Genomic DNA, 25,808 nt, shown 5'->3' with positions numbered 1-25,808 from the left:
AAGCAATAATGATGAATACCTAATTGCCCTTTTTGGTGCTAAAATAACGCTATTAAGCTGATAGTGTCATTTTCTTTGGAAGGTAAAATTATTCTTAGCTTCAGAAATCACTTTGGTTGAAAGACAGGATGGTAATTCAGTTAACACATACTGCTTTGTTGCATAAGCTCAGATGTTTGAAGATAACTAAGTGATTTATCAAATTGCAAGGGAGAAAGAGCTGGATTAAATTTGAGAATTTGGTTGGGGATCACAATAAGTGACTACCCTGCACTCACTCATACTGAATCAGGCAGCATGAAAACTTTGCTTACATATCTAGAAGATTATAACAAGCAGCTCAGCGTGAAACAACTGGTAGCATGCCCAGCACAAGACACAAATGCTTGCATAGATAGCATGGCGCACTTCTGGTCGATATCTCTCAAAGGCAGCCTGCACTTCTTACAAAACAGCTGCAGATGCTACTTGAAGAGTTTCAGGCAAGCAATGCTGGGAGTTATAAAACAGTTAATGTAACAACATGCCAGAGAAAGAGTTCTCAGGTTTTCAGAAGTTGAACTGGAGGTTTTAGTCATAGAGGTCGAAAGAAGGAGAAACACTATAACAGCTTATTGTTCCATTCAGCTCAGACTGCTGTCAACCATGGTTGCCAAAACCATTCCTCAAATGGTTTTATAAGCATTCATAGCAGTTCACTGATTTGTCTTGCAATAAATATTTGGCCTTCTACCACTGTCACTCTGTTTGTCCCCTTGCCAGCCAGCTCAAACTGCTTCTGCCCATTGTTATGATTCCAGCTGCAGTTCTTTTGAAGGAGTAACATGTCTGTGATAGTCATTGTTGTTAGCTGATCTAACTCCCAAAGTAGAAATCATGGTAACCAAGTCATCAGTTCATGCGAACATGAAGAGGTCTACTCTAAGCTTCATCTATGGTCTCTCTAGTTTATCATGCATCATTTGCATTACTTTAGCTTGTTTCGTATGGTATTTCTTTTAAGCATTCCACTGGCTAAGATGTTTTTTAGACTCATTAACCAATTTTGGTCTGTAGAGCAGTTCTCATGTCTTCCTCAGGTTGAGCTCCATTCCTTATGACTAGCATGGATGCCACTCCACATCTCTTTTCTCATCTCCTTTCGATAACATCTTTCTTTCCTTTGTACAAGATGTCACTTCAACTCTGTCTGCCCAGTACTCTTTAACAACACCAAGTGTGTCCTTGATGCTTCAAGGTATTATGTCATCACACACCCTGCATCACTCTGAAAGTTTCTTCTTGTCACATGGCTTGATATGAGCAACACACTTATCTATTAGATTCAATGTTTCTGCTGAACTGATGTCTTCCAGAGCAAGTCGAGCTGTTCCTTTGAGGAGTTGTGTTAGCACACTCAAATATCTTCATAGTTTGACAGCAATGTACAGCTGTTTTCCTTGTTTATATATCATATATAGGGGACAGCCCTGTGAACAAAATGACATTCTTTGCTTGAACGTTGGAGCAGATAGAAACAGGTTGAGGAAAGTGCTTCGAAGTGGCAAGCGGTCAGAGTCCACTGTCACTTTCTCAGTCCCAATAAAGTACTAATTAAAAATACCTACAAGAAAAGGCAATAGTCAAGCACCCTTTTTCATTCTGACTGTAGCAACGTTTACAGCACAGAAGGAGGCCATTTGGCATGTCATGTTTTCACTAGTCAACAAAGATCTGACTATACTAATCCCATTTTCCAGCTCTCGGTTTGTAGCCCTGGATACAAGTCATAGACCTTAATTCCTCAGAGATATCTTAACTAAATAGAATGTCGATGCTTCCTTTTAATTTATTCTTACTCCTACTTAAGTATAGACTTGAAAAATTTATTCTTATTTATATAAGACAAACAAACTATCACGTGATAGGTTGAAAGTAAAATAGTTCTAGAATATTAATTATCCATATAAAGTTTTTGTGGTCTCAACTTGAATCAGTTTCTAGTCACAAGAAATGAGAAAAGTATCCACCAATTACTGACCTGCTCTCCTGTGATGTCACACTTACAATTTTGTTGAAGCAGCTCTGCCTCTGGTCTGTCTGATTCTGGGACCTCTCTGCCCTCACTGCTCCTGTAAACCTCACTGTTACTGCTCCCGAGAACTAGATCAAGACTTGCTCCCAAACTGCCTTGCTGAGCATTAGATCACTAGGTGACTTTGTAATTATCTCTGTACTACTTCAGCGCTGACATTGTTGTCGCTACTTGTTTGATTCCAGTGAAAGTTGCTTCATAGAAACATAGAAGTTAGGAGTAGGAGTAGGCCATTCAGCCCTTAAAGCCTGCTCCAACATTCAATATGACTATGGCTGATCTTCCAATTCAGTATCTTGTTCTAATTCTCTACTATCCAATGCCACTGTGGATACTTAGTAATGATATTACATAGAGTTACTCACTGTGAAAAATCAGGCAAGAACTTTGCAAATAGTTCATAAATGCAACAAAATATTTGCAGTGCCTTCACATCCATTGATTGCTGCATCTCTGCTTCAGTTTTCACTCTGTCAAGATCCGGGGGCAAATTCCTTTCCTTGCCAGTACGTGATCTATGGACTTGCCTTCAGGCATTTTCAATTGTACTGTTTTCTTGTTCATCTTCAAGTTCATTTGATGAACTCTCATTGGCAGTCACACTAAATTCAGCTTCTGGTCTATGATGACTTCTTTCATTGTGTCTTCTCATTGATAGACTCAGATCATTCACAATAGCTTCCACAATGGAAGATCACTGACTAGCTCGTGCTGTCTATGTAGATACTCTTCCAGAGCCACGGAAATACCAAACAGCATGCGCAACCATCTGTATCTCCTGAATGGCATCCAGAATATAGTTAGCAAAGTGCTACTTTCATCCTGCTCTACTTGCCAGTAAACATCCTTTGCATCAAAGGCAACAAAAATCTTTGATTTGGCATGTTGTGGAAACATTTCTGCGATGGTTGGTGTGGCCAAGGTGACCTCTACAATATTTAGATCCTGTCCTCTAGCCTTAACCATGCCCCACATGTACTGGAGGTCTCCTTCCAAGGTGCAACTGTCATGTCAGGATGCCAATGCCTTCCTCTACATCATTCCCGGTGCATGCATGGCTCTTACTATCAGCCGAATGTTCTTGTGTGGCAGGGTTGCAAACAGGAGTCATCACAAAGCATCCCTCTATACCCTGCAGCCTGCCTCTGACTCTTTATGGTAAACCCATGATGGCTGGTGACACCCACTGCCAGTTTATGAATGCTGTTCATTTGGTGCCTTGCTAAATGGCATGCACCAAATTAATCTTCTGTGCATACTCATGCACTATATCTACGAACATGAAATGGGAGCACTTGAGATTCCAGTATATCTCTCTATTAACATATGGAGGCTGCAGAACAATATGCAATGTAATGGATTGCACCTTGCAGTATTGTAATCCTGCTAGTGTAACAAAGCCATATGCTCACTCCTCCTACCTCTCCCTTGTAAATGAGAAATCCATAGAGGTCTCTGTCCTTCAATAAGGGGCATTTGTCACTTCCCTCATTCATAGAGACACAGCACAGTGTGAAATATTGCAAACATCAACTGTTTCCGCTTAGAAGTATCTGCTTCTATTGATACTTAGAGCTACGGTAAGTTTCATGGCAAATAGCAGCACAGGTCTCTTCCTGTTTTGTGGTTATAATTCACGTTGGAGGAAGCAACACAGTTGTCTCATCACTTCTACACAGCTCTAAGCTGAGGGAGAATTTAGAGAACCCTTAGTGTAAAGTGTTTTCAATTGATACCTCCTCTTTCTGAGCATGGCTTTCATTTCCGCTGCCTGTGGTTGATTTTCATATCACATTGCAGACCAGGAGGTTGTGAGGATTACTTTCGTTGCTGAAGCAGGCTTTCTTTTAACAGAGATAGTAGGAAATGCAGATGCTGGAGAATCCGAGACAACAAGGTGCAGGGTTGGATGAACACAGCAGGTTTCTGATGAAGGGTCTAGGCCCGAAACGTCAGCCTCTCTGCTCCTATGATGCTGCTTGGCCTGCTGTGTTCATCCAGCCCTGCACCTTTCTTTTAACAGATATTGTTGCTTCTCTGATTTTTTAATCAAAATACAGATCACCTTTTTTATAAAACTATAAGCTTTACAAAACTCCTTCAATGGCATTCATTCATCTACTCGCTCTGCTGATTCGAAAGAAAGCCAAAAATCTTGGAAATGTTGTTTCAGTTGAAATCATTGGGAATACCTCAGATGCATTCACTGTCACCAATTCTACTTTCTGGTATCAGTCTAAGCTACTGATACCAGATGGGGAAGCATGCCCACACAAAGGATAGACGAAACATTGATAAACAATAAATAGATTTATTACAATTATGTAGTCACTAGTCACATTATTTCTGAGATACATGATTGTCTCTTGTGAGTCATTTAAGCTTTACTTAAAACTAATTATATATTACTACTTTAGCTACATGCTGTTACCACCAGGAAAGAAACAATTTTGGGAAGGTTCCAATAGATTGGACAGTAGCAAATATTATCCTCTATTCCAGAAGGCAGGAAAGATGAAAAAAGGAAACTATTGGTCAGTTAACCTGACATCTGTTGTCAGGTGGGGAAGGTGTCAGAATCAAACATTAAGAATGCTTTCTGAACAAGATTCTGAAAAAGACTTCTGAAGAAGGGTCCAGACCCGAAACGTCAGCTTTCCTGCTCCTCTGATGCTGCTTGGCCTGCTGTGTTCATCCAGCTCTACACGTTGTTATCTCAGATTCTCCAGCATCGGCAGTTCCTATTATCTCTTAAGAATGTTATAGCTGGTCACTTAGAAAAGCTCACGGTAATTGAGAAGAGTCAGCACGATTTTGCAAAAAAGAAATTGTGTTTAAATAATTTATTGGAGTTCATTTTAAGGAGTAACATGTGTTGTGAATGAAGGGGAGTGTGTAAATGTACTGTATTGAATTACGAGAAGTTATTTCATAGGGTGCTACATCAGAGGTTACTGTACAAAGCAGGACCTGATGGTGTAGACGATAACACATTCACATTGATAGAAAATTAGCTGGCTGGAAGAAAACTAAACAAATGCATAAATGGAACTCTTACTGATTGGCTGGTTGTGATGTGTGGAGTACTGCAGAGGCTTGTGCTAGGTCTTCAGATTTTTATATAAATTACTTGGATGAGGAGAGCAAAGACATATATTTGCTGATGTTACAACGATGGGAATGAAAGTATATGTGAAGAAGACATAGGGAGGTTACAGACAAATCTGGCTAGTTTGAGTAAGTGGGTAAAAATCTTGCAGATTTAGTATAATATGGAAAAATGGGAAGTTGTCCATTTTAGCAGAAAGAATGAAAAAGCTGAAAAAGCTTAAATTAAGAATGACTGTAGAGAGTTCTGTGTGCTCATGAATCACTTTTCTTTTAACTAACTTGTTTGTACGTGTTACGATACGCCTCCATGACAGGTAGGACTTAAACCCAAATCTTCTGACCCAATGGTAGGATACATAAGTAGAATGCTACCCTGTATTACAAAAGCAATTGAATCTAGAAGTAAGTATGTAATTCTTCAGTAATAGAAGGCATCGGTAAGATCATATCCTGAATCAGTGTGAAGTTTTGGTCTCCTTATTTAAGGAGAGTTGTAGATGCAGCGGAGGCAGTCCTAGATTGACACCAGCAATGAGCAGATTGCTTTATGAGGAAATGTTAGATGGACTGGGCTTGTTTCCACTGGATTCTAAAGGAATGGGGAGTAACCTGATTGAGTTATATGAGATCCTGAACGGACTTGACAAGGTAGACATGAAAAGGATTGCCTCGTGTGGATGAGTCCAGGGCATGGGCCCTGCTCTGGAACAGAGATGAGAAGTTTTTTTTTCCCTGTCACTGAAGTTGAGCAACTTGTGAAACTCTGCTCCAGAAAGCAGTAGGGACCGCGTCATTGAATATTTTTAAGGCGGTGGAAGAAAGACTCTTATTGGCCAATAGATTCAGAGGCCACCAGGAGAAGTTAGCCATGTGGAATTTGGAACACATACAGGTCAGTCATTACCTTATTGAATGGTGGAGTAGTCTTGAGGGGATGAATGGCCTATTTCTGCTCCAGATTTGTATGTAACAATCACTGAAGCACTATACACACTCTAGTGAACACAAGCAGAATTCAGAGGACACACAGAATCTGGTTAGCTCCTCCTAAGAACAGTCCTGTATGTACTGGAGAAATGGAACAAACACTGCAATTTCAGATAAACCTTGCAGATAGTAATGCCTTATGCAGCATCTTTCCCTCACCCCAAGCTTTTTATGCTTATCAATTTTTTTGTAAATTGCTTCAAATAAGCAGATTCATTACCACCTAACTCCCCTCAAGTCTGTGACTTCATAAATAACTGATGACTTGGTTGGGCCGAATATCTACTGCTTGAGGGTTAAATATTCAGGTACAATTCATTGTTATTCTGAAGCCTTGGTGAATCTTCGATTTCCTGAATGCCCTCTGCATAGGCTGAAATATTTAGGTAACATTAATTGCCACTCTGGAATCTCGGTGGATCTTTGATTTCTCATATGATCTTTACTGAGGATGTCCTCTGATGTCAGTGTTGCAGTTAAACATTTGTTTCCCCTGGAGGATCTTCTGTTTCTCTAAACCATGTCAGAGAAGATAGTTGTGGTTCTGAAAGAACTTAACTTCTCCTGTTGATGTTGTAATAAGATAGACTTGAATTTAATTCTTCAATTCTTATGTTTGTGCTCCTTTGGATAACATTGTAACAGGTTCATTCATATACAGGAAAGCTGACTGAATTGTTTTGTTATTGCTTGTTTTAAATAGCTGAACTAATTGTAACAAGAGCCTACCACTAATTCCAAGTCATTGTGGTGTCAAGGATATGTGCTGTTTATATTTTGATGATACTTCAGTGGTTGGAAGAAAATTAAATTAATTCCGCCAATCCTGTGAAATCCCTAATCTCTCCTGATCTTAGTCACAAAAAGTTATTTAAAAAAACGTGCTCTTTCTTGGATGCAGGCATTGCTGGCGAGCCCAAAATTTATTGCCCATCCCAAATTGCTCTCAAACTGAGTGGCCAATTCAGAGGGAAGTTAAAAGTCAACTGCGTTGCTGTTGGACTGGAATCACATGTAGATTAGATCACGTAAGTTTCTATTCACTCATGGGACATAGGCTTCGTTGACTAGCCCAGCATTTATTGTGCCTCCTCAGTTCTCCTTAAGAAGGTGGTGGTGAGCTGCCTTCTTGAACCGCTGCAGTTTATATGGTGTAGGTAGACCCACAATGCCACTAGGAAGAGAATTCCAGGATATTGACCAAGCAACAGTGAAGGAACAGCACTATATTTCCAAGTCAAGTGAGTGGCTTGGAGGGGAATTTGCAGGTATTAGTGTTCTCATGTATCTGCTGTCCTTGTTCTTTTAGATGGAAGTGGTTGTGGATTTGGAAGGTGCTGCCTATGGATCATAAGCAAGTTTCTATCTTGTAGACAATATACACTGCAGTTACAAAGAATCAGTGATGGAGAGGCTGAATGCTTGTAGATGTGATTCCAACCAAATGGGCTGCTTTGCCCTGGATGGTGTCAAGCTTCTTGAGTTTTGTTGCACCTATACCCATCAAGAATAGTGTAAGTTATTCCATCATACTCCTGACTTGTGCCTTACAGATGATGGACAGGCTTTGAAGTGTCATGAAGTGAGTTACTCGCTGCAGGATTCTTAGTTTATGACCTGTCTTTGTAGCCATTGTACTTATATGTTGAGACCAGTTCAGTTTCTGGTCAAAGGAATCCCCCAGGATGTTGATAGTGGAGGATTCAGTAATGGTAATGTCTTTGAATGTCAAGCAGTGGTGGTCAGATTTTCACTTATTGGGGATTATCATTCCTGACGTTGATGTAGTGCAAACATTGCTTGCCATTTTTCAGCCCCAAGCCTGGATAATGTCCAGGTTGTATTGTATTTGCTTTAATATATGAGGAATTACAAATGGTGCTGAGCATTGTGCAATCATCCATGAACATTCCTACTTCTGACTTCATGATGGAGAGAAGATCATTGATGAAGCAAATGAAGCTGGTGAGCTTAAGGCACTGCCCTGGAGAATTCCTGCAGAGATGTCCTGGAGCTGAGATAACAAATCTCCATAAAGCACAACAACCTTCCGAGGTGAGAAATCAGGATGGCTGATTTCCTTCCCTGAAAGACTTTAGTCAACCAGGTAGACTTTTACAACATTTGATGGCAGTTTCGTGGTCACCATCACTGAGACGTTTTACAGCAGTTGTACTTAAATTCCAGCTGCCAAGGTGGAATTTATTCCACACTCCACAGTGTTAGTCTAGGCTCTCGATTACTAGTCTGACATTACTACTGTTCCACCACCTTGCCAAGATTAACCTCAAAGGTTCTCTTAGGTTTCAGCATCATTCTTCCAAGACCTATGAAGTCCTTCTTTGGTGAGTAAAGGTACATTATTCACTGTATTTGGATTCTGAGCTGGATGGGGTTCTGCAACATTCTTTTAAGATTTTAAAATTTTAAGAGTGAAGCAGTTTCTGCTTAAAAGTGAGAATTGTTGATTTCTAATGTTAGTCCCATGAAGTATCGATCACTGTTTTCTGAGTTCTCATCGTAATCCTTTAATCTTGAGTGATGCTCTGTCTGCACAATACAGATCTCCATCAGAAGGTTTTACGTGTATTCACCTACACCAAAGGCTTTTCTCAGATGATACAGAACTTGCCTCAGTATCAAATTTGAGATTGGTTGAATCTGGCTCAAATGATTCAACTCTCACTCCTAGGAAAGGTTGGTTCACGTTATCCAAAGATGACATATCCTGATATAATGAAATGCTTTCTAATGAATGTATGTCATGTATCGCCTGTTTTCTTCAACAGTAAAGTGCTAATCTATTTGTGCATCTAAACATTATTAGTTCTGTTGTTCAATGGTTGTTTTTAACTTTTGCACATTTTCTGAGCATGTCAACTTTTCTATAAATGTTGCATTGGCATGAGAAACCTGGACGTTATAACTATTTGTGTGTTTTTCAACTCCACTTCAGGACAATAATTTCCAATATCAAGTGGTTTAAACACATTTTGTGTTGGTCTATTTTGTGATATTTTGGTGTTGTAACTCAGAAAGTTGATGAAGTCTTTAAACAAATTCTTTGTCTTTCTCTCTCTCTTTTCTCTCTCTCTCATACACACACACACACACACACACACACACACACACACACAACCTCCGCAAGCCAATATATGATTTATACTTGTATCATGTAAATTTTCTGCCCTTTATTTTCTATTAAGTAATATATACTGGGTGTGGTGGGTTTTTTTCCTGGTAATGGAATTGGAACACTTAACAGAAATGTTTCATAAATGAAGAACTGCATTGTATTTGTGAGAACAGGATAGCACTAGGTCATGAAATATTAGTCAAGACACAGACTTTGCTGAAGTCTGCTAGGAAAGTTTTTAAACTGTGCTGGAACTGAGAGAGAACTGTGGCCCCATTGTTTCTGTGACCATAAACATGCTGTCCTCACTTGGTGATTGATAATGCATTATAGAATCATAGAATCCCTACAGTGTGGAAACAGGCCATTCAGCCCAATAAGTCCACACCAACCCTTTGAAGAGCATCCCATTCAGACCCATCCACCTATCCTATCCCTGTAACCCTGCACTTCCCATTGCTAATCCACATAACCTACGCATCCCTGAACACTGTGGGCAACCTCACACGGCCAATCCACTTAACCTGCATATCTTTGGACTGTGGGAGGAAACTGGAGCACCCAGCAGAAACCCAGGCAGACACGGGGAGAATGTGCACTCCAGACAACTGTGTGTGCTTCTTCCAGCTAACCTTGAAAATGAGGGCAGAGAAACTACATCTGGCAATAGTTTTGAACAGGACAGTGATGTAATTGGAAACCAATTAAACTGGCCAAAAACAGTTATTAATTTATATGGCACATAGTCATAGCAAGGGAAAAGGTATAAAGAAATATGTTAAGAATAACTCACTGCTGCAGCTACGTAGAGCAATTTAGACACCTGCTGCACAGATTGTTCAGAAAAACTGTTGATAAATTGACCACTTGATACTGACCCTGACTTGTGGGATTTCTAAACAATCATTGTCATTGTGAGTATGTACTGTTAGTAATGCTGTACCCTCACTAACGTAAATAGATTCAAGCTGGTCTGTGCCGTTAATGTCTGGGCCGGAACATTTAGAAAAGCAAAGGGGGCTTTAAGAGCCTGATGAAGTTCTAGATCTTAGTGATTTTATGTCTCCATGATGCGGTTGTGTTGTTTTCAGATTTCAGGTTCTGCCACACTCAAGAAAGCTCTTTTCAGCGTGAGTTCCTATTTTTGCTTGTAACACTCCTGAAAGAGATTCATTAGAAATTCTGATCAACATTCTATCTTTAATTAGTTCTGGTTGTAAATCATCATAAACACACGATCCTGACAATGTATAAAGAACATTGATAAAGTTGCCAGAAAGTTCTCATTGAAGCAGAATCCTTCTATTAGGCCTTGTTCTTTCTGTTATGTGACTGGTCTTTAATATGACGTAGTTGTCAAAGATCCTCGTAGTATTGTTAAACGTATTTATTTCTTCCCTTAAATTCAGTACTCTTCAGTCTGATATGTTATTGATATGCTATTGAATCTGCAGAATAAAGAAATGTGCTGACTTGTTATTCTCTGGGCTTCTTCTGCCATCCTAATGCAATTCTACATTGCAATTTTATCTTTTTTCACACAGTCCAGTTTAACTCCTTATCTGAAGTATTTCTGACTTTAAACTTGCTTGGAAGTGTAATCTCTTTCCATACTCACTGTATTTAACAATTGTTTCAGCTCCTATTTAACTGATTCACTTGAAAGTTGTTGCACAGATTATTTTAATTCTATGTAAGTATAGATGGTCTTGCCATAAAAGTATTTTCTTTTTTAAGTATTGGACTTTTTCAAGTTGCTGCATTCTGAAGATGAATTGCAAATAAAGCTTTTTCATTTGTTTGTATTCATATAGCTGATGTGCACTTTGCTGGATTGGCCAGTGTCTGTTATCCATCCCTAAATGACCTGCTTCCTTGAACTGCTGCAGTCCATTTGCTGTAGGTACAGATATAACAATGTCATCCATGCAAGTGAAGATTATTCCATCACACTCCTGACCAGTGATTTGTGAATTGTGGACAGGCATTGGGGAGTCAGGAGGTGAGTTACTTACTGCAGGATTTCTGGCCTCTGACCTGCTCTTGTAGTTATGATATTCATATGTCTAGCTGAATTCAGTTTCTAGTCAATAGTGACCCATTGATAATGGGGGATTCATCAGTGATGAATAGATTCTCTCTTGTTGAAGATGATCATTGTCTGGCACTTGTGTGCCTCAAACATTTCTTGCCATTTATCAGCTCAAGCCTGAATATGGTCCGAATCTTTCTGCATTTGGACATAAAATGTTTCGGTATCTGAGGAATTAAGAACATTAGTTGATTTACTTAACAATGTCAACATCTATTTTCTTATTATTACTTCCAAAAATATCTTTCATTTTGATTAATTAAAATTAAAGAAAATCTGAACATTCTAGGATTATCCTCTTTTTCTGCTGAAAAGATATTCTCAAGCATTTATAGAGCAGCCATTGGAATACTTTAAAATGAAGAAAAATATATTTTTTATTTTCTCCCCAGATGGAGGAAAGACGTTGTTTCACATCACCTTCCCCTTCTTCTTGGTGATTTTCACACCACTTTTAACACTATGGAGGTTCCATGCGCTTTGTGCTTCTTCTCTATGCTTTTTTTAAAAGAAATGGAATTGTAATGATCTCAAGCCTTAAAGTTGTAATTTCAGTTGCAAAATGGAAATTCTATCCCCACCAACCGTCTAAACACTGATTCTTAGAAAACTCATCTTCTGTCGCCATTTACTTTTCAAATTCATTAGTTGAATTAAACTGCAATTTAATGCATTTCTTAACAAAGGTCCTTTTACGCAAAGATTTTTGTCCACAACATCTCCTGATCATTTTAAATGATTTTAACAATTAACTATTGATGGGGTGAAATTTTTAAAGTACATTCAAGAGAGCTTTTTGTGCCTGTATGCAGATAGTCCTACTAGAGATGGAGCAGTGCCAGACCTAATCCTGGGGATTGAAGCCAGTCAAGTGGATAAAGTGTCAGTGGGCAAGCATTTTGTGGAGAGAGACGAGAACTCTATAGGTTTCAAAGTCATTGTGGAAAGGGTAAAGGAAAGTGCAGAAGTTATGTGTTGGAGCTGGGGGAAAGCTGCATTCAATACCATGAGACAGGATCTGGCAAGCATTGACTTGGAGCCGTTACTTGCAGGTAAGTCTACATGTGGAAAGTGGCAATCTCTCAAATATGTATCATGACAGTTCAGGGCCAACGTGTTCCTCTCAGAGTAAAGGGCAATGGCAGCAAGTCCAGGGAATGCTAAATGTCAAGGGATATTACAAGTTTGATAAAGACTAAGAAGAAAGCATGTGATAAGTACAGAAAATTAAAAACAAGGGATGCCTTACAGGGGTATAGAGAGTTTGGGGGGTGTGGGGGAGTGTGCTTAAAAAAGGAATTAGGAGTGCAAAAGAAAGTCACAAGATATCTTTAGCAGATAGAATTAAAGAAAACTCCAAGGCAATTTATACATATATTAAGAGTAAGAGGATTACCAAGGAAAGAACTGGAGCCTATTAGAGACCAAAGGAGCAATCTGAGCATAGAGTCAGAGGACTTGGGGGTGAGGTCTTAAATGAATATTTCTCATCTGTATTCACAAAGGATATTGTAGATGAAGATTTCAATTGGAATGGTGAGGTTCTAAAGCATGTTAAGATTTATAAGGAGGAGGCGTTAGATGTTTTAGCAGGCATCCAGGCGTTTAAATCCTCACGGCTTGATAAGGTGTTGGTATGGGAGGCAGGGGAGGTGAACTGCCAGATAACTGGAGCATAGCAAATGTGGTTCCTTTTTTAAAAAGGGCAGCAGGGATAGGCCAGGTAATTATAACCCAGTTAGTCTGATGTCAGAGGTAGGGAAATTACTGGAAAAAATTCTCAGGAACAGGATTAATCAAGACTTGGAAAGGCAGCTGCTGATTAGAGATAGTCAGCACTGATTTGTTGGAAGGCGATCCTATGTGACTAATTTATTTGAGTTTTCTGTAAAAGCGACTAAGTATATTGATGAGGATAGTGCAGTTGATGTGGATTATATGGACTTCAGTAAGGTGCCATATGGAAAACCAGCAAATTGGCAAGCTGGTTCCAAAATTGGCTTATAAATAGGAGGCTGTTGGTGGAGCGTTGTTTTTGTGATTGACCGGCAGTGTACCATGGCGATTGGTGCTGGAACCCTTGCTATTTGTCCCCAGGGAGTACTGAGGAACAAAGGGATCTTGATGTACAAGTCCATAAACTCCTGAAGGTGCCAGCATGAGTAGATAGGGTGGTGAAGGAGGATGTTTGCCGTCATTAGCCAGGGCATAGAGTATAGGAGCAGGGAAGTCTTGTTGCACATTTATAAAGTATTAGTTAGGCCACAGGTGGAATACTGTGTGCAGTTTTGGCCACTACACTATCAAAAGGATGTGATTGCAGAGGAGATTCAACAGGTTGCTGCCTAGGATGAAAAGTCCCCGTTAAGAGGACAGACATGATAGACTCGATTTGTTTTCCTTGGAGCAGAGGAGGTTGAAGGAGGACATAATTGGGGTATCAAGAATTATGAGAGGCATAGAAAGGGTAGAACATAAAAATCCTTTCCCCATGGCAGCCATGTCTAAGACCAGAGCTAATATGTTTAAGCTGAGGCATAAGTTGTTTAGCGAGATCAGAGGAAACATTTTTTAATCCAAAGAATAGTAGAAATATGGAAGGTGTTACCTGAGAGAGTGTGGTGGTAGCAGGTACTCTCACAACATTTAAGAAGCATCTGGATGAGCATTGAAAATGCCAGCACATAGTAGTCTGTTGACCAAGCCAGGTAAATGGGATTAGTATAGTTTAGTGGTCAGCATAGACATGGTAGGCTGAATGACCTATTTCTATGCTGTATGACTCTTGGTTCAATACATACATACATACATGTTGCTTAATACAGAGATTAAACCTTCCATTAGCTTTTGAGCTTAGGATTTTTCTCAAATTTAACAATGTTCCCTCTTTCTTCAAGGGTCTGATCTTTGGGTGACTGATATCTATTATTGTATCCCAGGTAGGATTCAGATTTTTCCCCTTGCATTTCTGGTAAGACAAACCACCTCCCAAAACCACTCCCCTAACAACATTTTTTCTACTCCTAGCAGTTTCAAACTTGCAGCAGCACAGTTAGTACTGTTATTAATTCTGCAGTCCTTCTTCTCTAGGTACCCTTGCACTGTTGAACATTTAAGGATCCACTCATTTTTCTGACTGGATCTTTATTTTTTTTCTTGCTTTTTCTTGGATGATTGTGGCTTTTAGAGAACTGAAGATTCTTTTAAAGATATCGCCATTGCTCGCATATTTTTGAGACAGTTGTGCCCAATGCTGCTACCCTCAAGTTTTTACAGCTAAATGAAATCTTCAGATGACCATCACTGTTACCATCTTGTAAATGCTACCTTCTGCCCTTTGGAAATGCCTTGACTAGATTCACTGTCACCAATCCTGCTTGCTGGAATCCATCTAAGTTACCAATGCCATGTGGGAAAGGATGTTCACAAAGCAGAATATAGGTTTATTGTATAATATGTAGTAGCTAGCTCCATTGCATCTGAGATACAAGATGGTCTCTTTTAAGATTAAGATTAAATACATGTTATTACTTTAGCAACATGCAATTTACACTAAGAATATAAAGAATACAGCAAAATACATTCTCTGGTCAACACATGTACAACTATAGAACAGAGCTCCAGTTTGATCCTTGCAACAACAGATATTTGTAACTAATTTTTGGAGGATGGTTATCCTATGATATCAGTTAACCCTTTCAGGTAGCCACTACCAAATGGAACAAAAAACCTGAGTGGACGTTATGCAGTTAGTATTTGATAAAAATTGGGGACACGTTCAGTTGGGAGTCATTGAAGCAAGCCACTAACTGCGTATTTGTGGTCTAAAATGGATGGAACATGGACCAAATCAGTGTTTAGTAGCGTGTTTGATATAATAATCCATTCACTTAGCACACTTTCAGCACATGCATAACTTCCCCATACTCTCACCAGCATGGTCAATGTTCATCATCTGCACTGCACTGGAATAAGTCAGAAGCATCAGGCTTCAGTGATGTTTACTAAGTTAAATATCATGATCCAATAGCGTATTCACAAATACATGTTTGGCAAGTGTTTTGAACCTCATATTGTAGAAGTATGCAATTTGTAATATTGTATCCTAGTGAAGATGAAGAAATTACAACATTTTAGTTGTTCTGTGCTCACCAGCTTCTTTTACTATTTGTTAAAAAAATTACACAGGCCAAAGGTAGCCATAGCTATAATCACCATTGAAACAAAATACAACTTGCTTCAAGTTTGTAACAAATAGATTATGGCAGCATTTATACTTCACACGTGAGTCTGCTCCCAATGTTTTATTTCATCCCATCAACATATTCTTTTTTTTCACCTCATCATTGTTTATCCAGTTTTCATTTAAATGTTATTTGCACAACATGTTCCATATTGTTACCATACCTTGGAACGTTCTCCTTCATGCCCTATTGAATTGATTAGTGACAATCTTATACTTTAGACCTCTAGTTTCAGACTTCTCCAAAAGTACAAACATTTTCTCTACAACTGTTCTAATAAATCTTTTCACCTAGTCAGCCTTTCCTAGTAATTACAACCTCTGCATTCAGTTATTATTCTTGTGAATCCTTTTTGCACCTTTTTTTCAGGTATGGGTTCTTCTGTTCTATTTATAAAATCAGGCCAGACTTGTAGGTTCCTGTTGAATTACGCTTATTAATAATGTATATATTATGATAGTGCAGCAAAACATCTTGCTCAGAGCTACACACCTTCCAAACTTTCAGCAGATTCCTATCATGTGACTAATGAGGTTACAGTTATTATCACATACTTCAGGGGCTTATCTATGTATTCATTAAACCCTATTTCTACATCTTCCTCCAAGTACTTTCTTGTTTTCCAAGATGTTTCCAAGTATTTTCTCAATACTATTGACCAAAATATTTAAGTAACAGTATCCCCTTTTAACAGAATGAATTTACAACCCTGCCATCTCCCTCCAAACTCTGTAGATCACAAATTCAAATGTTGTGAAGATCTTATAGTCCTCCATGATCTGGTCATTTGACATGGCATCAGAGGGCAATGGCCTGTAGGCTTGCCTGGAACAAAGTAGGATTGGTAACATCACAAATCTTATGATAATGAAAGGTTAGGTTGCCTTGTGAGCTACTACACAAGTCTGAAGGCAGGAGGTGTTTGTCAAGAAGGTACCACATCCTCTTGACTGGATTTAGATCAGTGTTGTTTCTTTCATGGTATCTTCTATTGAAAAAAGCATCAGACAATGAAACTTTGCTGAACAATAAGGCTATACCTTCTAAAAAGAACTAAGAGGTATCACCATTCCACTGTTGTAGTTCTATAACGGCATCCTGCTTATATTCTCAAATATAGGGCAAAGAGAACAGTAAACCATCAGGAAGACTTCAGAATACAGACTCATTTCCTTGAATGATTGACAAAGTCGCTTCAGGATTGCCTCTTGCACTGGAGGATTTGCTGTCAGGCCTGTCAAAATTGTGACTGGAGTTGCTTCGAAGCATTCTGGATGAAAAGCTATATGACAGGAATTTTGACGTTGAATGCTGTCCTTTCTGGAACACCAGATGAAGATAAAGATTTTATTAGGCTGTCATAGAAAAGTTCAACATCATTCTTATGCATCAGTATTGCTGAAAGACTTTCCTGCATGCGCAGAGTTTGCTGCTCTCTGCAATCTAGTATGATCCATTTAGGTTTAAACTGTTTGCTGCTGGATGGATTGTCATTGTGACCACCATAATTCATTGAAAATACTAGAACTTACATCACATCTGTAAAAGGAAAATATAGTGCTTCTTCATTAATACTGTTTGTCATTGGAACTGGCATTACAATAGGACTGGGTGAAGAATTAGACTTCATCTGCTGACATCCAAGACACATTTATTTAAAAAAAAGCAAAAGAAATCTAGAAAACTCAAAATTTAAGAGGTGAATGAATGTATATATCAGCAAATGTAAAAAAAGGTTCAAACAACGTAGGTTTTTTTGTTTTTCGTTTAAAACAATTAGCATTTTATTATGCATACACAGAATGGAAAAAAATGGAGGAGAGGATATACAGTCAGCTATTATCAGTGGATTGTTGGTGTCAGCAAATACTTTGGAAGAATTATGTTTGCACTCATCTTTGGGAATATCAATGGGTCTTGCTGTATTGTATGAAACACTGGAAAGCCAGGTACTACAGGAATTCCTTCCTCTACAAATGAAACTGGGACCCGTAACAGCTTATGGTCAGGTTGACTGCCTACTGTGTCACTTGTTTAGAAATTTCTAAAGAAATAGATCCACCCTCGTCTAGCATCACTGGAGAAGGAGTACTATGCAACAGATCAAACTCTTGGAAAAACTCATACTTCTTCACAAGAAATCATCGGGAGCTTGTGACGTGAAGATTCAGTCATCTGGAAAAGCTGTGGGAAATCTTCATGAAATAACACTATATGTTCCTTAGATGAAAGCTCATATTCTTAGAGAGGCTCAGGTATTTCTTCACAGAATGAAATGTAATTTCGTTGACCTGGGCTAGAATGTTTGGCAGCTGTGTAGCAGACTAAGTTAAACATAAGCATGCAAACTCAATAAGAATTTGTTCTGATTCTGTAAGACTTAAATAGGCTCTTTAATAATTTTACAATTATAGGCAAGTACTACTTCAAATTTACCATTAACTGAAATTGTGTGATCTCCCAAACCCTACATCTTGACATTTGTTGGTTAAAAGCATCAAGGTGAAATCAATCAGAGATAGTAGGAACTGCAGATGCTGGAGAATCCGAGACAACAAGGTGCAGGGCTGGATGAACACAGCAGGCCAAGCAGCATCATAGGAGCAGAGAGGCTGACGTTTCGGGCCTAGACCCTAGTTGTTCCTGAATCAACAAAAAGTACCAAAATCTTGACTTGCAATGTTACTACCTAAAATTCTTGACAAGATCATATGCTTCAGAACCAAAAGCATCCACTTGACCAAGAAAGCTTTTAATTCCCATGTCTTCTTTATGTTATTCAATTTTCCAAATTCTTCCGTCAAAAGGTGATCTATTTCATTTGCTTTTGAGGTGATTTTGTAATGTAGATGTGCTGCAAACAATCAATTTTGCCACTGATAAACGTCTACTAAAATATCACTATAAAATGGCAGTCTCTGACCATTTTTTTCTCCAAATTAGAAGGGCTCTTATAGAGTCATAGAGTCATAGATTCATACAGCATGGAAACAGACCCTTCAGTCCAATTCATCCATGCCAACCAATTTTCCCATACTAAATTAGCCCCATTTGGCTGCATTTGGCCCATATCCTCTAAATCTTTCCTATTCGTCTGCCTGTCCAAATGTCTCTTAAATGCAGCAAATATATCCACGTCTACAACTTTCTCTGGCTCTTGTTGAGTGAGTCCTAGCCAAATGATGGGCTCAGATTGACCCTCAGAGTTGTGACAAATGACCCCTGGTTTTGCATTCTGCCCTCAGCCTGTCTGCGAGACTGGACAGCCTGTGCTGACATTGTGACTTATTTAGACTACAGTAAATCAGAGATTAAGATGTAGAGAATTTGAATGACCTCATCCATCAATGATGTATCATCACATGAACTGGTCACTCTAAATAAATGTTCAATGTAGCAAGGCCCCTGGCTTTTGGAACCACTGGTTGAATTAAGCGTGTTCAAGAACAAGGTTTTTAGCATTCTAACAAGCATTGAACACTGTTAGGAGTGTCTGAAAACTTCCTGAGCTGTCAATAACACCCTGCCTGCTGAACATATGCACTGCAGTGGAGCCCACTGTGTGAAAGAAAGTATCTGTTGAGACTGGAATTGGAAACATGAGGTTGGACAAGTTGAAAGCCTGGGCAAAAGCATGACAGATGAAATATAATGTGGCTAAATGTGATGTTATCCACTTGATAGAGAAAAAAAAACACAAAAGCAGATTGTTATCAGGTGGGGGAATCTCACAGAAATCTATAAAATTCTAACAGTACTAGATGGGGTAATTACAAGAAGGATTTTTGCAATCACTGGTGAGTCCAGAGTCAGGGCTTACTGTCTAGGGATACAGGGTAGACCATTTTGAACTGAGCTAAGGAGAAATTTCTTCACCCAGAGAGTGGTGAGCCTTGTGAAATCCTCTGCCACAGAAGGTGGTTGAAGCCAAAATATTGAATGTTTTCAAGGAGTTAGACATAGTTCTTGGGACTAACGGAATCAAAAGGTATGGAGAGAAAGTGGAAACCCAGTATTGAGTAGGGTGATCAGTGTTACAACAAAGGAACAGCAATTCAAACCAAATCAAACTCGCTAATACTGGATATCACAACACAGTTCAATTAAAATATTTAATGACCCTCAAAATTGCCCAATTATTCCTACCCAGAGTTTACAAATTAGAGACCTTGGACACCAAGTTTATATATTTTAACAAATATTAATACCATAACTTTAGCAGAGCAAAGTGAAACAACAAGGTAATCTAATTAATTTCTATGATTCAAACAAATTTGTTTGATCATTGCTTCTCACTCGCACATAGACAGACAGACACATAGTTAAGGAATAAATTAAATAAATAAAAGAGTTGTAGTTGACCAGTTCACTTAAACTCTTTCAAACAATGGTTGCTAAACCCTCATGCAATCCCTAGATAATGAGTTGTTCACAGACACATGGAACTGTATGTTTTGTTTGAATTTCAGTCCAGTCAATGCAACCAGCTTCCAGAGACTGCTGGAGACCTTTGCTTATGTGTTATAGACTGCAGTTCTTTCCTCAAAACTTTTAATATTCAATAACAGGATTTAAACAAGGGAGAATAAAACACAGTAGCTAGTCTAGTACTTTTCAAGGACACAGCCTTCTGCTTAATAAACAGTCAAAATCAGTTCAATCTTTTGTTTCCCTTTCATTTTAAAAATTCTCTGTGGTTGAAAGGTCAGCACCAGCCTCTCTTTAATTGCACCTTTCAACATCCGAGCAGCAACCAGTCCTTGAATATAATACATCTCAGATGCTGAAACATCTGCAATGTTCTTAGAACAATAATTAACCAGCAATTAACTTTCCAGGCCAGTTCCTATTGGCAAATATCAGTTTGTTTGTTCTTTCCTTTTTAAAAAAATACAAACTGTTGCCCAAGTCCAAAGTTCACTCTTGACTTCAGCTCACAATTCCAAACCAAAAACATTGAGAAACATGATGATGGTGCCAACATCAGAGCTTACCAGTGATGGAGTAGACTCGAAAGGTGGAATGGCCTACCTGTATTCCTTGTTTTCCTTATTTCTATGTCTCTATGCCTTTATGTTTTTATGCTTGTATACCTGTGTAAGTTCTTATTCCACAGAACCTAAATGCTTGTATTGGTCCTTTGATGGCATTGAGGGCTATGGCGATTGTAGGGAATTGCTTGGCTAGTACAGACATGTCACCATTAGGGGTATTCCCCACTTTTCCAACTTCTGATATGCCACCAAATTACTGTACCTTGAAGTCCTTTAAGGATATTTTCCTCATAAATACTGACCATTGACTCACGTATTTTCAATCTTTCTGTGTATTTCTTCAGGTTCCTTTGAGCAAAATATTATCCACCTTTAGAAAGATGCCTCCACAGGTATCATATCTTAACACAGATTCTTTGGTTCTTCATACAAGGTTCAGGATTCTTAATCAATATTTAGGAACAATATTTATATGATAATGCAACAAATCTCCTTGCTCTGACCTGCACGAGTTCCAACGTTCTAACTGAATCCTCTCACATGACAACTGAGGTCAAAGTCACCTCACAGCACACCTCAGAGTGCCATAGCTGTATTAATCGACATCTATCTCCACAATATTGAGACCAAGAATGTACAGAGTTTTCCAACTGTAGTCTAATCAAGACTTACTGTAGGTTTAATTTAAATTTGTCTTTTTCTAAATTTATCCCTCTACAAATGAACAAATGCTTTGTTTGCTCTTTTCTGCCTAAATAACCTGTACTAGTATTCTAAATGATTTGTGTATTTGTACTCCTAGACCCCTGCTCTCCAACGCCCTATTTTCAGGCTCTAGAGGTCTAATTTAACTCCTTAACTATCGGTGAGTTAGAGAAGATGTAAAGCCTTGTTAAATCTAAAACCTGACCTCAGTCCATTACCAATCTGCTGACTTTCAGGTTTTACCAAGACGGCAGAAGATGGATAGCCAACTTGCTCCCAGGACACAGGTCAACATAGTCATATCTAAATGCCTTTATTGGTCCTTTGGCCTCAACAACTGGAACTGGTAGGGAATTGCATGGCTAGAGTGGACATCCTACTATTTCTGAATTATAACAAACTAGGACGCTCAAATGTAACCTCTTTACATTTGAAATTTGCACTCTTATACCTGGGGAAACTTGCCAACTCAAAGAAAGTGAAGACAGCTGTTGGAAATAAGTATGTCGTGATTGGAACCAGGTCAGCCTGGTGGACGTCATAGAATATGAGTCCCCTGATTGAGGCTGTTAACCTGGTCCCATCACAGAGCCCTGGCTGACAGGAGCATCAAGGATGCTGTTCGCTCTAGGAGCTAGCTGGGTCAGGGGCATGTGTAAATAAAGGGTGGCTTGGTGATGGAATACCAGCCTTCATTGAGCTACAGCAGTAGTTGTGGATCAGATGAAGCAGGAATGCTTCCACTTTCAGCCCCACCCCATCACTTCCCATCCAGCCTCCCCTCTTCCCCAACATTGCACCTGTCATGTTTTTAGAAGTCCCCATTTATAAACTACTCCTTCAGATCACAGGCTAGATGGAACCTACACATCTTTAATGATGCAATAGTTCTTTACTTTCTTGTGTGGTTCTATTTACTTCTAAGCTGATCCATATCCACTGGGCAGTAAACTTGTCAACCTGGCTGGTTTCTGAACAGAAAATATGTCCAATGATAAAGATGCACTTAAAATTCTGGAGTTTGAGGGGAAGCCTGCACTTGTGGATTTCTCTATACAAACCTCAGAACTACCAACCATCGCCCCTCCCTTCAGCACCAGCTACAATCCTCACCACATATACCGTCTTGTTTGGAAAACCCACCATCTCAATTATTGGCTTTATAACTGAAGCAGTGTGTGGTTACTATGAAAATAGACTTTTTCTTATTCCTTTCCTATCATTTAATATTATTTTGTGAATAGTTGGCAGATTTGCATGAAATTCAGTTTTGTTACTTGGACACAAGCATTTTAAGTGAATGTGTTGTCAGCTCTTTTAAAATGCTAGAGAAGAAAATTTGCTATCATTTCATCAAGGTATCAAGTAACCATTGTCTTACCAGACCATCGAGCTGCTCTCTCATTAAAGATAGACAATTGGAGGTGATTTAACCTGAGGGCCACCATATCTCAGGCAAGAGAAGAGGTTGAGAAGGAGCACCCTCAGCCACTGATGGGAACTGAATCCACACTGTTGGCATCATAGTGCTTTGCAAACCAACCATTCAGCCAACTGAGCTAAACCAACCCCCAATGATTTCATCAAGCTATAGTGTGCTAGAAGAACTGACTGCAATTCCAATCTGGAGGATAAATACTTGGATATTTCCAAAAGGAATGGCCTATTCAGCTGACAAGTACTAGTTTACTTAATTATCCCACAAAAGCACATAGGTCCTGGATTCACAGAGTCATACAGCACAGAAACAGATCCTTTGGTCCAACCAGTTCATGCCAACCATAATCCCAAACTAAACTAGTCTCACCTGCCTGCTTCTGGCCCATATCCCTCCAAACTTTTCCTATTCATGTACTTGTCCAAATGTTGAAGCTAGACAGTTGCCAAAGAAGGACAATCGATTAGACATTAATTTTGCTTTAAAATATTTTCATAAACTATAATGTGATTGTATGATGTCAAAACAAAATTGCTGTTCTCCTTCAGTTACCATGTTGTTAACTTCGATTTATAAATGAGGGTAAGCTAGTACCAAGGAAGAGATTTTAGCAATATCATTTCAGTTGTCACTGATTGAGTATATTTGAAACATCTTACCACAGGGTTCGCTTTTGTAGGAAACTCAGAGGCAACATTATTCTGCTTTGCAATTTACGCTTCACTTTGATAATCCAACAGAGTAGCATGATAGGAAATATCATATTGATTTTCTTTAGAGATCTCGTATAAACTGTTGATCTTTCAAATTAAGTGTGTTACAGTGAATAGTTTGAAAATCCATAAGATACTCCAGAAATTAATTTGAGATAACAACGTGTAGAGCTGGATGAACACAGCAGGCCAAGCAGCATCAGAGGAGCAGGAAGGCTGACGTTTCGGGCCTAGACCCTTCTTCAGAAATTATCCCAGAAATTAATTTATCTTGTTTCATATTAATACATTGATTCCAACGCTATCAATGTTGTCATCAAAGGTATTCCATAAAATAATTTAATCATAGAATGTTAACAGTAAAGAAGAAGGCCATTCAACCCAACATATGTGTATCGGTCTCTGAAATTACAACACTGTTAATCTCAGTCCCCTGCAATTTTACAAAAGCCATACATTTTTTTTCTCTTCAGGAGCTTGTCGAATTCCATTTTAAAAGCCATTGCTCCAAGAAATACATTCCAGATACTTAACCACACTGCAGGAGAAAGGTTTTTCTCATTGCTTCTTTTGCCAATCAGTTCAAACCAGTGTCCTCATGTTCTCTACACTTGTGCCAATAGGAACAGTTTTTACTTATTTACTCTGTTCAGACCTATCATATTTTCAAACACCTTTACCAATATTTCTCCTCTGTAAGGAGAACAAGCCCAGCATCTCCAAACTATCATTATAACTGAGGTCTCTGATCCCAGGAACCATTCTCAAAATATTTTCTACACTCTCTGTAAAGACTTCACATTCTTCACGAAGTATAATGTCCAGAAATGGACACAATACTCCAGTTAAGCCCAAGTTAATGTTTTATAAATGTTCTTCATAACTTTCTTGCTTTAGAATTTCCATCCCAATTTATAAAATCTAATATACTGCTTTAAATTCTTTTTCAACATGCCTTGCCACTTTCAAAGATTTGTGTACGTGTATACACAAATCTCTCTACTCCTGCATCCCTTTTAGAATTGTATCCTTGAGATTGTATTGCCTTGCCTCGACCTCTTCATAATAAAGTGTATCACTTTACACATCTCTGTATTAATCTGTTATGTATCTGCCCATTTCACCAGGCTATGTTCTGTCAGATTGCATTATAACTCTCCTCAAAGTTCATAGTACTTCCAAATTTTGAGTCATCTGTAAATTTTGAAACTGTCCCCTACCATCCAAGTCTAGGTCATTTGTATATCAAGAAAAACAATGGCCCAGTACTGATCCTTCCTCAGTGTGAAAAACAACCATTTACCATTGCTTAGTTTCTTGTCAATCAGCCAACTTCACATCCATGCTGCTACTGTTAGTTTATTCCATGCATTTTAATCTTCCTAAAAATCCTGTTAAGTGGCTCTTTATGAAATTTATTTAGGGTCCATGAGCTCCACTTCAACCATATTATTATTCATTAATCTTCTTTGTTGCCTCATTAAATAGCTCACTCAAATTAGTTGAACATGATTTACCCTTATCAAATCCATGCTGGCTTTCCTTAATTAATCCAATTTGCCCAAATAATAGTTAGTGCTGTCCCACATTATCATTCCTAAAACTTTTCTCATCATTAAGGTTAAACTGATCTATCTGTGGTTACTAGCCTTATCCTGTTCGAGCAAGGGTTTTACATTTACAGTTCTCCAGTCCTCTGGCACAACACTTGTATCTAAGTGGAATTGAAAGATCAAAGTCAGTGTCTCTACAATTTCCAGCCTTACCTCATTCAGCATCATTGGATGAAACCCATTTGGTCTTGTGACTTATTAACTACATTATAGACATATCTCATATCTCCACTCTTTCAATAGTTGACCCATCTGGTGCCTCAGTTTATTTCTCTTTTACTTATGACTTTGGCAGTATCTTCTTCCTTGGTAAAGACAAATGCAGAGTATTCATTTAGAAACATGTCAAACTCTCTTCCTCGATAAATATGTATCCCCTATTTTGGTCCGTAATTTCCAACTACTGCTCTTGGGTGTCAGTTAGCTCAGTTGGTTTGATGGCTGGTCTCTGACACAGAGTGATGCCAACAACATGGGTTCAATTCCTGACTAGCTGAGGTTGCCATGAAAGTACTAACATCTCACACTTTCCCCTTGCCTGATCCCCTACACAACGCATTGCCCCAACTCTCAAGATTCGGCTGTGAGTCACTGGAAAACATGGAACTATTCTCATATCTTAGGAGTCTCCTCTCAGTGAAAACAGACATCAATCAAATGTAATCACAGATAGTAGGAACTGCAGATGCTGGAGAATCCGA

This window comes from Rhincodon typus, chromosome 4, assembly GCF_021869965.1.
Source record: "Rhincodon typus isolate 14 chromosome 4, sRhiTyp1.1, whole genome shotgun sequence".
Taxonomy (NCBI): Eukaryota; Metazoa; Chordata; class Chondrichthyes; order Orectolobiformes; family Rhincodontidae; genus Rhincodon; species Rhincodon typus.
The sequence above is the reverse complement of the archived record's forward strand: the minus strand, read 5'-3'. Positions refer to the sequence as shown.